Source organism: Schistocerca cancellata, chromosome 6 (genome assembly GCF_023864275.1).
Source record: "Schistocerca cancellata isolate TAMUIC-IGC-003103 chromosome 6, iqSchCanc2.1, whole genome shotgun sequence".
NCBI classification, from domain to species: Eukaryota; Metazoa; Arthropoda; class Insecta; order Orthoptera; family Acrididae; genus Schistocerca; species Schistocerca cancellata.
Genome location: NC_064631.1, coordinates 534,497,009 through 534,512,031, shown reverse-complemented (window position 1 = coordinate 534,512,031; position 15,023 = coordinate 534,497,009). Strand labels below are relative to the sequence as shown.

General features: G+C 43.5%; 1 protein-coding gene across 1 annotated transcript in view; it reads right to left on the bottom strand.

Moving 5' to 3' along the window:
• Positions 1-15,023, bottom strand: part of LOC126191082 (putative phosphoenolpyruvate synthase) — a 358,083-nt gene that overhangs the window by 96,181 nt on the left and 246,879 nt on the right. The window lies entirely within an intron of this gene.

Here is a 15,023-nt window from a genome sequence, read left to right as displayed (position 1 = left end):
CCTGGTTATGCCGTGAACAGCAGGAATCAACAGACATTTTCATTTATCTTTGCTCTAAGAATACTATCATTATTGTTTAAAGACAGTAAAATGCACTTTAATGTTCAAGAAATGTGCGAATCTCAGTATGATGATGCAGATGGTAAAGGAAATCAGCATGCAGAGGATAAAAATAGTATATTCAGTGAGCATGCAAGTCCTCTAGAAAAAAATTTGTCACTACTGGACTTGAGAATGAGAACTAGATATGAGCAAGAAGAATGTCTTCCAAATTACAAAGTGGAATATTGGGTATTTGAATGCTATGAGAAAACTGGAAATTCTGAAGAGAGGAATTAGTATGCCAAAGATGGACTTAGTACAGGAAGGTGACTGTAGGATAACACCAGTATCAACAAACAGTCATTATGAATTGTAATGTGGATAACACAGTGAGTTATTATGGCATGCAATGACAGAAATAAACTGAGTGGCAAAAACTTTCATTTCAACATATGCCGTGTATAATGGGGCAATTGATGGTCTATTATGAGTTAGATTGCTGCTGATTTGAATGAGGGTCATTGGGGACCCCTTTCTACCAGAACTGTATGAAGGCAAATGCACTACGTAGGCTTCAGCAGCCAATAATAGGTATCACACCTACTGCTGTTCCATGGCTTTTGTGTGAAAAGAATGCAAAATGCTATTTTATACAGTTTAACATGTCTGCATCACATGTGAGCACTTAGAATACAAGTGCTGTAACTCGTATTATTCTTGTTTCAAGACATTTAATGGTTTACTGGGATTGTTATAGAAAATTCAGCATACTTTTTCCATTATTTTTTTCAAAATATATTAACAGAACAGTATTGCCATCAGAGGTTGTGCTAAAATTACACTGGATTTCACCCTCCCCCTTTTCTCATCATCATAAATGCAATCATGACACCACATTACACACACACACACACACACACACACACACACACACACACACAAAATCTCTCCATTTATCAAATACACTTAACAAACAAATCTCACATTTCACGAAGGATAGAGAAATAATATTAAAAAAAAAAAAATCCTGGATCATTACAGCAATGTGACATATTAGATAATCTCCAGCACGGTTTCAGAAGAGGTCAAAGTAACCATGTCAGCTGTGCAATTTGTCCATCATATACTTGAAAAAAATAAAAGAAAAATTCCAAGCAGCAGGAGTATTCCTGGGCCTCTGGAGGGCTTATGACAGAGTACATCACGATGTGGCCTTATCAAAAATTGTGAAGAGTGGTGTCACTGGAAAACTTATGCAATTGCTAGAAATATATTTAAAGGGTAGACAACAGTGCACAGAGATTATATACTGTAATGGAGAAATACTAGAGAGAAAGTCAAGTATAAGAAATATATAGTTTGGTGTTCCTCAGGGCTCCATTTTAGGTCCAATCCTATTCATATGCTATATAAATGATTTTCCAAGTTGTCTTGACAATTCCAAACAAACAAAACACTGTGATTGACAAAATTCTACCAAAACCCATAAGAAATGTAAATTCTTGGGTTTATGCATAGATGATGGATTTTCATGGAAGCAGCAAGCTGATTATGTCTGTAAAAAAATAAAAACCCAGTTTATATGTATTAAGAACATTATCACCACATCTTAATTCTGAAACCCTAAGAACTGTGTATTATGGATTAGTGTACCCTTTCTTGTCTTATGGAACAGTACTGTGGGGGGGAGGGAGGACATTCCAAACTAATGTGAAAAAGAATGAAATTTTCACTCTGCAGCAGAGTGTGTGCTGCTATGAAACTTCCTGGCAGATTAAAACTGTGTGCCAGACCAAGACTCGAACTCGGGACCTTTTCCTTTTGTGGGCTAGTACTCTACAATTTGAGCTAACCAAGCACGACTCATGACCCATCATCACAGCTTTAATTCTGCTAGTACCTCACCTCCTACCTTCCAGACTTCACAGAACCTCTCCTGTGAACCTTGCAGAACTAGCACTCCTGGAAGAAAGGAGATTGTGGAGACATGGCTTAACCACAGCCTGAGGGATGTTTCCAGAAAGTTTAATACGAAAAGGGTTTTCATACTGCAGAAACGAGCCTTGAGTAGCATAGGAAAAGTAAAACCAAGAACTTCTTGCAAAACCCTATTCATTAGACACAATATTATCAGAGTTTATGCCATGTATATACTAGAAACTATAATGCCAGTGAAAGAAGACACTAAGATCACAAAAAGAAACATGGATACTTACAACTATGAAACAAGGCAGAGAAAAGACTTTCATATGTTAACTATATATGACGGTAGTATCTGTTCCGAAAGAACAGTTACCATTGGTGACCTTGCAGCTTTGATAGAATTAAATGATAATTAAATGGACACCCTAGCTGCAAAGAGGCATTGATATACTTCATTGGGGACATGTTGAAAATGTGTGCCCCGACCGGAACTTGAACCGGGATCTCCTGCTTACATGGCAGACACTCTATCTACACTCCTGGAAATGGAAAAAAGAACACATTGACACCGGTGTGTCAGACCCACCATACTTGCTCCGGACACTGCGAGAGGGCTGTACAAGCAATGATCACACGCACGGCACAGCGGACACACCAGGAACCGTGGTGATGGCCGTCGAATGGCGCTAGCTGCGCAGCATTTGTGCACCGCCGCCGTCAGTGTCAGCCAGTTTGCCGTGGCATACGGAGCTCCATCGCAGTCTTTAACACTGGTAGCATGCCGCGACAGCGTGGACGTGAACCGTATGTGCAGTTGACGGACTTTGAGCGAGGGCGTATAGTGGGCATGCGGGACGCCGGGTGGACGTACCGCCGAATTGCTCAACACGTGGGGCGTGAGGTCTCCACAGTACATCGATGTTGTCGCCAGTGGTTGGCGGAAGGTGCACGTGCCTGTCGACCTGGGACCGGACCGCAGCGACGCACGGATGCACGCCAAGACCGTAAGATCCTACGCAGTGCCGTAGGGGACCGCACCGCCACATCCCCGCAAATTAGCGACACTGTTGCTCCTGGGGTATCGGCGAGGACCACTCGCAACCGTCTCCATGAAGCTGGGCTACGGTCCCGCACACCGTTAGGCCGTCTTCCGCTCACGCCCCAACATCGTGCAGCCCGCCTCCAGTGGTGTCGCGACAGGCGTGAATGGAGGGACGAATGGAGACGAGTCGTCTTCAGCGATGAGAGTCGCTTCTGCCTTGGTGCCAATGATGGTCGTATGCGTGTTTGGCGCCGTGCAGGTGAGCGCCACAATTAGGACAGCATACGACTGAGGCACACAGGGCCAACACCCGGCATCATGGTGTGGGGAGCGATCTCCTACACTGGCCGTACACCACTGGTGATCGTCGAGGGGACACTGAATAGTGCACGGTACATCCAAACCGTCATCGAACCCATCATTCTACCATTCCTAGACCGGCAAGGGAACTTGTTGTTCCAACAGGACAATGCACGTCCGCATGTATCCCGTGCCACCCAACGTGCTCTAGAAGGTGTAAGTCAACTACCCTGGCCAGCAAGATCTCCGGATCTGTCCCCCATTGAGCATGTTTGGGACTGGATGAAGCGTCGTCTCACGCGGTCTGCACGTCCAGCATGAACGCTGGTCCAACTGAGGCGCCAGGTGGAAATGGCATGGCAAGCCGTTCCACAGGACTACATCCAGCATCTCTACGGTCGTCTCCACGGGAGAATAGCAGCCTGCATTGCTGCGAAAGGTGGATATACACTGTACTAGTGCCGACATTGTGCATGCTCTGTTGCCTGTGTCTATGTGCCTGTGGTTCTGTCAGTGTGATCATGTGATGTATCTGACCCCAGGAATGTGTCAATAAAGTTTCCCCTTCCTGGGACAATGAATTCACGGTGTTCTTATTTCAATTTCCAGGAGTGTATCTGAGCCACCAAGAGCACAGAGGATAGTGCATCTTATCCCTTTCACACTCTCACGGGGAGCGTGCAAGGGATAAGTTCCTGCAGGCGCACTATCCTCTGTGCTCTAGGTGGCTCAGATGGATAGAGCGTCTGTCATGTAAGCACGAGATCCCGGGTTCGAGTCCTGGTCGGGGCACACATTTTCAATATGTCCCCAATGAAGTATATCAACGCCTCTTTGCAGCTAGGGTGTCCATTTAATTATCATTTAGACTTTCATATGGTTAACAGAAATTTAACTTCAGACAGTGAAAAGCCCTTATGTCAAAGGAGCTGTTTTTAATAACTTGGTAGCAAACGAAGTTAAGATATTGACAGGGGATACTTTTTTAAAAGCTAATCAGTCAGTGGCTTATCCAAAATAGCCCTTATAACTTGAATTTATCACGAATTATAATGTAACAAGAAATAATAAAAAATAAAAAAATTGAAAAATAGTAATTCTAAAAACTTTATACTTAGTTGAAAACGCACATGCATGTAAAATTACATGTTATGAGCACTAAATTGAAACTGAAATTGAAAGGAGCCAGTGCCCATGAAGGACAGGAAAAACCTTCCCAATTAGGCAGCTGACCTACCTGTTGGGGTCTCCCAGCTAATCATGTGATACAATTTTACTTTAGAGTATTTTTTTCTAACACAAATTAACATTTTCAATAAATGTTATCCAGTTGTAGATCTGATATAAAGACCTAATGAAGTTACACATCTTTGGGATACAAACAGGTAAAGGATTTTATTTACTATAAACAGATTGCTACTTACTGTAAAGAAGACACATCAAGTTGCAGACAGGCATGATTAAAAGACATTCACCTGTAGCTTTTGGCCACAACCTCCATCAGTAACAACACACACACACACACACACACACACGCACACGCACACACACACACACACACACACACACACACACACACAAGCAACCACACCTCACACACACATGACCACCAACTCCAGCATCTCGGGACAGGATGTAACATCACATGGGATGCAAGCAGCAGTTTGGAAGGGCTGAGGAAGGGACGGGGAAGGGGAAGGGGTAGGGACAGTAGTGTATGGGCGAGGAGTGAGCTGAACACTGTCTGCTGGAGTGTGCAGGGAATAGACTCCAACAGGCACTGTGTCAGGAGGTTGTGGGGCAGGGAGGTGGGGAAAAAAGAAAAAAAAATTAGAGGAGTGGAGAAAGATGGGTGGATGTGTTGGCAGAGGGCTGCAAATAAGAAGAGTGGAAGATGAGAATGGGGAACATAGGGGATGGAAAATGTTGGGTGGAGGGTGTGAGGACAGTATGTCACTTTAGGTGGAGGCCAGGATAATTACGGGAGTGGAGAATGTGTTGTAAGGATAGCTTCTCTCTGTGCATTTCAGAAATGCTGGCAGTGGAGGATAGGATCAAGATGGTTCAGATAGTGAAGCAGCCATTGAAATCAAATGTTTCATGTTCAGCTGCATGTGCCACATGCGGATCAACTATACTCTTGGCCACAGTATGGTGGTGGCTGCTCATCCTGGCAGACACATGGTTGGTAGTCATACCAAAATAAAAAGCTGTGCAATGATTGCTTTAGAGCTGGTAAATGACAGGGCTCCTTTCACAGGTGCCCTGACCCCTGGTGGAGTAGGATATACCTGTGCCAGGACAGGAATAGGAAGAGCTGGGTGGGCGAAATGGGCAGATTTTGCACCTGGATCTTCCACATGGATATGATCCTTGTGAAAAGTTGGGATTGGGAGCAGCGTAGGGATGGACTATGATGTTATGGAGGTTGGGTAGGTGATGGAACACCACTTTAGGAGTAGTGGGAAGTATCTCAGGTAGGATGCCCTTCATTTCAGGGCACGATGATAGGTAATCAGAGCCCTGGCGAAGCATGTGGTTCAGTTATTCCAGTCCAGGATGGCACTGGGTGATCACGGGGACACTCCTTTGGGCTGATTTCTGTGTGTGGTGGGAGGATTGCAGTTGTGAGGGGATCTATTTGCAGACTAGGTCTGGGGAATAATGCCAGTCTGTGAAGGTCTTGTTGAGATCCTCAGCATACTGAGCAAGTAAGTTTTTTTCACTGCAGCTATGCTGCCCCCAGATTTCTAGGATGTACAGGAGGAAGTTTTTGGTGTGAAAGGCCTAGTCTGGTTACCTGGGGATGGTGTACCTGCAATGACAAACACTCCATTGCTCAGTAAGTATGCTGAGATCTCACCAAGGCCTTCAAAGACAGGCACTATCCCCAGACTTAGTCCACAAACAGATCTCCCATGCCATTTCCCCTCACAACCCCAATCCGTGTACTACCCCCAAAAACCAGCCACGAAGGAGTGACCCCTTCATCACCCAGAATCACCCTGGTCTGGAACGGATGAACCACATCCTTTGCCAGGGATTTGATTACCTGTCACCATACCCCTGAAATGAGGGACATCCTAACATCCCACCCAAGACCATTCCCACCCCTCCTAAAGTGGTATTGTGTCATCCACCCAACCTCTATAACATCCTAGTCAATCCCTATGCCACTCCCAATCCCAACTTCTTGCCACAAGGATCATATCACTGTGGACGACCCAGGTGCAAAACCTGCCCAATCCACCCACCCAGCACTTCTTATTACAATCCTGTCACAGGTTTATCCTACCCCATCGGGGGCTGGGGCACCTGTGAAAGCAGCCATGTCATTTACCAACTCTGCTGCAATCATTACACAGTTTTTTTTTTATATTGGTGTAACTACCAACCAACTGTGCACTGGGATGAGTGGCCACAGCCAAACTGTGGCCAAGAGCAAAGTAGACCATCCTGTGGCACAACATGCAGCTGAACGTAACACGTTTGATTTTAATGGCTGCTTCACTACCCAAGCCATCTGTGTGTGTGTCTCTCTCTTTACTGATGAAGGCTGTGGCCAAAAGCTACATGTGTGTGTCTTTTAATTGTGCCTGTCTGCAACCTGACGTGTCTTCTTTATGGTAAGTAGCAATCTATCTTTTCCTACATTGTTGATATTTCTAACTGGAGTTTCCATTGTTTGTTATTTACTATAAAACTACACATGGCAGGGAAGAAACCTGTATTTATGCAATTTTTGTTATTCATTGTTGATACTATCATTTCTGTTCAGTGGTCCAGTGTCTTCATCATCAGAAGAAAAACAAAATTGAATGCAGTTGTGATTAACAGGTGGCATGAAACGCAAATTTTCTTCCATGTCCTTCTTCTTTTCTTTTGTAACAGACCATGATCCTATGTACAGCTTTCACTGAAGTATGTTAGTGAGAGCAACAGTGCATCTTATTTTTAGGTCTCAGTCTGAAATCCAACTTGTGAAATTCCTTGTCTGTTTAAATAGTTTTCCTGAAAAAGAGTGTGAATGCATCACTCTTTTGGTACTGAATCCACTGCATCTTTAACCATGGCACAGGATGATTTTCAGTATTGGTGTTCCTTTTGATGACTGACTTTGACAAGTTTTACACAGACAGGAAGTCATTGTTTGTCATTACAGGAACATGATGGGGAATTTTTTTCCTTGACTTGATAATAATATTGTAGCAATCACTGGAACAAAATGTCTGTTGTTTCTTCCTGTGGTTTTCTACTGAGGCAAAAATCATTATTATTGGTAAGATGGGAATGGTCAGTTGTTGTTTTAATGTAACGTACAATTTATCTACAGCTGTTATGTCTCAGATCTTGTACCATATATTGATAAAAGCACCAAACACAAAAAACTATTAATTTTGATGTAATGTAATAACATAATAAGAAAATATAAAATACTGACAAACTAGCTCTGGATGACTCTAAATACAGTGGAAAATACTCCTAGCTGGATCCATTATCATCCCAAACAACTGGTTCCCTGAATGAAATTTTCACTCTGCAGCAGAGTGTGGGCTGATATGAAAGTTCCTGGCAGATTAAAACTGCCGCACTGAGTATGATTCTGATTTGACAAAGCATTGAATAATGTGTGTTCAAACAATTAAACTACAATGATATGCCTTTGAAGTTATTTAAGTCAGTAGGAAATATAGAAAATAGGAGCCTATTTCATGCAGTTTCAAGAACTAATGGAAACAGACACATATTGACAATTTATTTTAATAATAACAAAAAATAAGCATTATGTTCAGACTACTAAATAATGCATGACAAATCTGCAAACAATGAGTAAAAGATATTGTCTTTGTGAATTGCTGATTAGAAAAGTATATAGATGAAGACAATGAAAAATTGGAGAGATAGGGTTAAAAATCAATTTGGGTTCAGGAAAAAATCATTGTGGCAAGAGGGTTCTGACATATTGCACTCAGTAATGAAACAAAAAACACAGGAAATCTTCAAAACCTTGATGGTGTTATGGACTTATTTGAGGATCTAGAGAGACCTCAATCACATGATGTGGAACACTGTATTTGAAATCTGGATAAGAATTATAATCAATCACAGTTGCAAATAATAATCTGCATTATTTAAAATCACATTGCAATAGGGAACACTAAAAATAAATGCAATGATGAACAAATCTATGTTAAAACAGTTAAACATAACACAATATTGGAACTTACTGATTATGTTGCTTAACTTGTTTGTCATCAAAGTGATGAAAGCAGTGAAAGCAAATCCTGAACATGAATGAAAGTGCAAGGATATATTTCAGTTACTAATTTCACAGACAATATATATTTCAAGTAAGAAAGTCTTACTAGAATAACAAAAATGATGAGCAACTGTACAAAGGATGACTATGTTTCATTAAATAATAAAACTGTTGAAAACATGGTACATTCTCCTACTTAGGGAGCAAGATGTCCAGAGCAAGGAACACATCATAACCAGATTGTCACAGGCTAAGAAAACATCTGTGAAGAAAATGTACATGTTCCCAAGTCATTTGAATATGGAACAAGTCAATACACAAAACACAAACAGTAGCAATTATAATAATACCATCACTGTATAAGCAACACCCTTGTAACAAACTGTGAAATTTACCAGGAATGATGAATGTCACTTTACAATCTCCTCATTACAAAAAGATATCAACACAAGTGGTATAATCCTTTAAAATTATTTGTAATATGCTTTCCTTATTCACAAAAACTTCATATATAACATCTCTCCTTTAATTTTATACGTACATTAACAGAAATTTGTGAAGAAAATTTCAGTTACAACTGCAGAAGAATTCAGTTAAAGAATACTGTGGAAGCAGGTGTCTCTGTCAATTATATTTAAATACAGAGTTATTACTGCTTGTGCAATTCATACCACTAAGCAGTGCATTTAAGAGTTAAATACTAGCATACCTTACCCACATTTAAGAATGTGATTTCTTAAAATTTCAGCAGATGTCCTGCTTCTTTTTAATATCAGTATCATTATGGAAGCATTTTCACTTTTGCTGAACAAAGTTGTTTATGACATAATACATCACGGAGTAAATGTATTGACATGTTATGAACATTAATCCTAGCTGTTTATAAACTTACGACTCTTGGAGATATTCCACACAAATACAAACTGATTTTTCTCTGTGCTGTTAAAATTTTCTAGAGAACTGGTAAGTTGCCACAGTACGTAACACCATAACACGTTACTGACTGAAAGACAAACAGTGGAAAACCCAGGACGGAATGTAACAATGTTATGAAAAGGAAAGATGCTACTCAGTATGTAGCGGAGATGCTGAGTCACAGATAGGCACAACAAAACGACTCAACTCACACACACCAGTGGCAGTCTCAGGCAACTGAAACCACGCTGCAAGCATCAGCACCAGTGCATGATGGGAGTGGCGACTGGGTGGGGGTGAGGAGGAGAGACTGTGGCTGGGAGGGTGTGGGATAGAATGCTGGGGGTGGCAGACAGAGAAGTGATACAGTTTACACAGAGTACATGGGAGAGGTAGATAGGAAGATGTGTGTGTGTGTGGGGGGGGGGGGGGGGGGGGGAGTAACAGAAAAGCAGAAAAGTAAAAAGACTGGGTGTGATGGTAAACTGACGGGTGTGTAGTGTTGAAATGGGGACAGGAAAAGGGCTGGATGGGTGAGGACAGTGACTAATGAAGGTTGACAGGTTGAGGCAAGGAGGGTTACGGGAACGCAGCATGTATTGCAGGGGAAGTTACCAACTGCATAATTCAGAAAAGATGATGTTGGTGGGAAGGATCCATATGGCACAGGCAGTGAAGCACTAATCAAGGATATCATGTTTGGCAGCATATTCAGCAACAGGGTTGTTTCTTGGCCACAGTTTCTCAGTGGACATTCATGCGGACAGAAGACTTGTTGGTTATCATGCCTGCATAGAATGTAGTACACTGGTTGCAGCTTAGCTTGTAGATCACATGACTGGTTTCACAGGTAGCCCTGCCTTTGATAGGATAGGTGATGTTAGTGACTGGATTGGAGAAGATGGTGGTGGGAGGATTATGGGACAGGTCTTGCTTCTAGATCTCTTACAGGGGTATGAGTCATGAGGTAACGGATTGGGGGCAGGGGTTGTGTAAGGATGGACAAGTATATTATGTACGTTTGGTGGACAGAGGAATACCACTGTGGGTGGGGTTGGAAGCATAGTGGGCAGCACATTTCCCATTTCAGGGCACGTCAAGAGGTAATCGAAACCCTTGTGGAAAATGTAATTCAGTTGCTCCAGTCCTGGGTTTTACTGAGTTACGAGGGGACTGCTAGTCATTGCAGATGTGATGACCATGGATGGCTCAGCTGTATGGAAGGGACTTCTTGGTGTGGAATGGGTGGCAACTGTCGAAGTGGAGGTACTGCTGCTGGTTTGTAGGTTTGATATGGACGGAGATACTGATGTAGCCATCTTTGAGATGGAGTTCAACATCTAGAAAGGTGGCTTGTTGGGTTGAGTAGGACCAGGTGAAGCCAATGGGCAAGAAGTTGTTGACATTGTGGAGGAATATGGCTAGGGTGTCCTCACCTTTGATGCAGATAGCAAAGATGTTATCAATAAATCTGAACCAGATGAGGGGTTTAGGATTCTAGTTTTTTAGGAAGGATTCCTCTAGATGGTCCATGAATAGGTGAGCATAGGATGGTGCCATGTGGGTGCCCATAGCCATACCCTGAATTTGTTTGTAAGTAATGCCTTTGCAGGAGAAGTAATCTTGGGTGAGTTTATAGTTGGTCATGGTGACTAGGAAGGAGGTTGTTGGTTTGGAATCCATCGACTATTGGGAAAGGTAATTTTCAATAGCAGTAAGACCATGGGCATTAGGAATGTTAGTGCATAGGGATTTGGCATCAATAATGATGAGCAGGGCACCATGTAGTAAAGGGACAGAAACGTGGAGAGGTGGATTCCGTGTAATAGGTTGAATGTGTTAGTCTACGAGAGCAGAGATTCTGTCACTGGGGGCACAGTAACCAGCAAAATGGGGCATCCTGGGTGGTTAGGAAGCGTATAGGAGTGTGGGGAGTGCTAGGGTTGAGTACAGAAATGGACTCCAGGGAGAGGTTCTGGGGTGGACTTCGGGATTTGGGTAGTGACTGGAGATCCTGCTGGATTTCAGGAATGGGGTTACTGTGACAAGGTTTGTAGGTGGAAGTATCTGACAACTGGTGGAGTCCTTCAGTCAGGTAATCCTTGTGGTTCAAAACAACAGTGGTGGAGCCTTTGTGCGCAGGTATGATTACAAAGTCGGGATCAGTTTTTAGATGGTGGATTGCAATTCTTTCTGCGAATGTAAGTTTAGTTTGCACGGTGAGAGACTTGGGGAATGATGGTGACGCAAGGTTTTAGGTTAAGAAATTCTGGAAAGTTAACAGGGGTGATTTGGGGGCAGTGGGCGTGGATCACAGTTGGATGGAGGAGTGAACTGAGTTAGCCAAATTTCAATATTGGGCTTTGGTTGAGTGTGGTTGGTAGGGTTGGTGGAAAAAAAGTATTTCCATTGTAGGGACCAGGAGAAGGAGAGAAGTTCTTTAACAAGTCATGCATGATCAAATTTGGAAATGGGGCAAAAGGTGAAACCTTTGGAAAGGATTGATATTTCTGGGGGGCTAAGGTTTCTGGAGGAAAGGTTCATGACTGTGTTGCAGGTCTGTTCAGGTTCTGGTTTCTGTGTGGTGGTGGGAGTGAGTTTTGGAGGGTGGGGTAAGTGTAGTAGGTCTGTGAGACAGGGTTTGTCAGCTATGAGAGGAGAAGGGGGAGGTTTGGAGGTTGTTGTTGAGGTGGTAGACAGTGGTACTCCAAGGCAGGAATAGGAAGTGAACAGGATGGAGAGCATTTTGCGGTGGCATTGTGTATGTTGCTCAAGTACCTGCAGGGTAAGAGTTTCAATGTGTGTTACAGTTCTAGGAATTTGGGATTGCCTACCATACCACACATTGGAACTCTTGCCTGCAGGAACTTGAGCAACATGCACAATGACACCTCAAAAAGCTCTCCATCCAGCTCACTTCCTGCTACAGCCTTGGAGTACCACTGTCCACCACCCTAAAACAACCACCAAGCTACCCCCATGTCCCCCCATAGGTGACAAACCCTGTCTTGCAGACCTACTACACTTACCCCTCCCTCCAAAACTCCCTCCTTCCACCATACAGAAACCAGAACATAAACAGACCTGCAACACAGTCATGAACCTTTCCTCCAGAAGCCTTAGCCCCCAGAAATATCAGTCCTTTCCAAAGGCCTCACCTTTTGCCACACTCCCAAATTTTATCAAGCAGGACTTGTTAAGGACCTTCTCTCCTTCTCCTGGTTCCTACACTGCAAACACTTTTTTGGCACCAGCCCTACCAATCAGCCTCAACCAAAGACTAATACTGAACCTTGCCTAACTCAGTACACTACTCCATCCAACCGTGATCCACCCCCACTGCCCCCAAATCACTCCCCGTTATCTTTCCAGAATTTCTTAACCTTGAACCTTTCCTCCCCATTGTTCTTCAATTCCCTCAACATGCAAACTAACTTTACATCTGCAGAAAGAACCGCAATCCTCCATATAAAAACTGACCCTGACCTTATAATTCTACCTGCGGACAAAGGAGCACCACTGTTATTTTGAACTGCAAGGATTACTTGGCAGAAGGACTTCGCCAGCTGTCAGATACTTCCACCTGCAAACCTCAACACAGTGACACCATTCCAGAAATCCAGCAGGATCTCCAGTCATTACTCAGATCCTTAGGTCCATCCCAAAACCTCTCCATAGAGTTCATCTCTATACTCACCCCTACAACTCTCACGCTCCTACCTTCTACATGCTTCCTAAAGTCCATAAACCTAACCACTCAGGATTCCCCATTGTAGCTGGTTACAAAAGATAGCAACGATTTCCCCCACAGTCTCTCCACAGCTTCTGTCCCTTTACCACATGTTGCCCTGTTTGTCACTATTGATGCCACTTTCCTATACACTAACATAGCTAATGCCCACAGCCTTATCACTATTGAACACTACATTTCCCAATTCCTCCACAATATCAACAACTTCTCCCCCATTGGCTTCACCTGATCCCACTCAACCCAACAAGCCACCTTCCTAGATGTTGACCTCCATCTCAAAGATGGCTACATCAGTACCTCTGCCCACATCAAACCTACTAACCAGCAGCAATACCTCCACTTCAACAGATGCCACCCATCCTATACCAAGAAGTCTCTTCTGTACAGCTTAGCCACCCACCACCCATTGTATACCAAGAAGTCTCTTCTGTACAGCTTAGCCACCCATGGTTATCACATCTGCAGTGACAAGCAGTCCCTCTCGAAATATACCAAGGGTCTCATTGAAGCCACCACTGACTGTAATTATTCTCCCAACCTTGTACAAAAACAAATCTCCCATGCCTTACCTCTCCAATCTCCCACCACCTCCCAAAGTCCCACCGTCCAGCCACAGAGGAGCATTCCCCTCGTAACTCAGTAAAACCCAGGACTGGAGCAACTGAATTACATTTTCCTCCAGGGTTTCGATTACCTCGTCGTGTCTTGAAACGAGAAATGTCCTACCCACTATCCTTCCCACCCCTCCCACAGTGGTATTCCGCCATCCACCAAACCTTCCCAATACACTCATCTATCCTTACACAATCCCTGCTCCCAGTCCCTTACCTCATGTCTCATACCCCTGTAACAGACCAAGAAACAAGACCTGTCCCATAATCCTCCCACCATCAGCTACTCCAGTCCGGTCACTAACATCACCTATGCTATCAAAGTCAGGGCTACCTGAGAAACCAGTCATGTTATCTACAAGCTAAACTCCAACCACTGTGCTGCGTTTTATGTAGGCATGATAACCAACAAGCCTTCTGTCCACATGAATGGCCACCGACAGATTATGGCCAAGAAACAAGTGGACTACACTGTTGCTGAATATGCTGCCAAACATGATATCCTTCATTTCAATGACTGATTCACACTCTGTGCCATATGGATCCTTCCCACCAACACCAGATTACACAATTGGGAACTTTCCCTGCAATACATCCTATGTTCCTGTAACCCTCCTGGCCTCAACCTTTGTTAGTCATTGTCCTCACCCATCCAGCCCCTTCCCTGTTCCCATTCCAGCACTACACAGTCATCATTCCACCATCACATCCAGTCTTTTTATTTCTCTCCTTTTCCACTACTCCCCCCCTCCTCCCTCCCTACCTCTCCCATGTCCTCTATGTAACCTGCAGCACTTCTCTGTCTGCCACCCCTACCATACTAACCCTGCTCGTCCCCACCCCAGCCTCTCCTTCTTACCCCACCCAGTCACCACTCCCATCACGCACTGGTGCTGCTGCTTGCAGTGTGGTTTCAGTTGCCTGAGACTGCAGTCAGTGTGTGCAAATCTCATTTGCGTGTGTGTGTGTGTGTGTGTATGTGTGTTTGTGTGTGTGTGTGTGTGTGCATATCTATCGTCTATTGTTGACAAAGGCCTTAATGGCTGAAAGCTTTAAATGTGAGAGTTTTTTTTTTGTTGCACTTATCTATGACTCAGCATCTCCATTATATGCTGAGTAGCATATTACTGTTACTGACTGAAAGTGTTTGAAGTATGGTGGCTGAAGAACAAGTTTTTG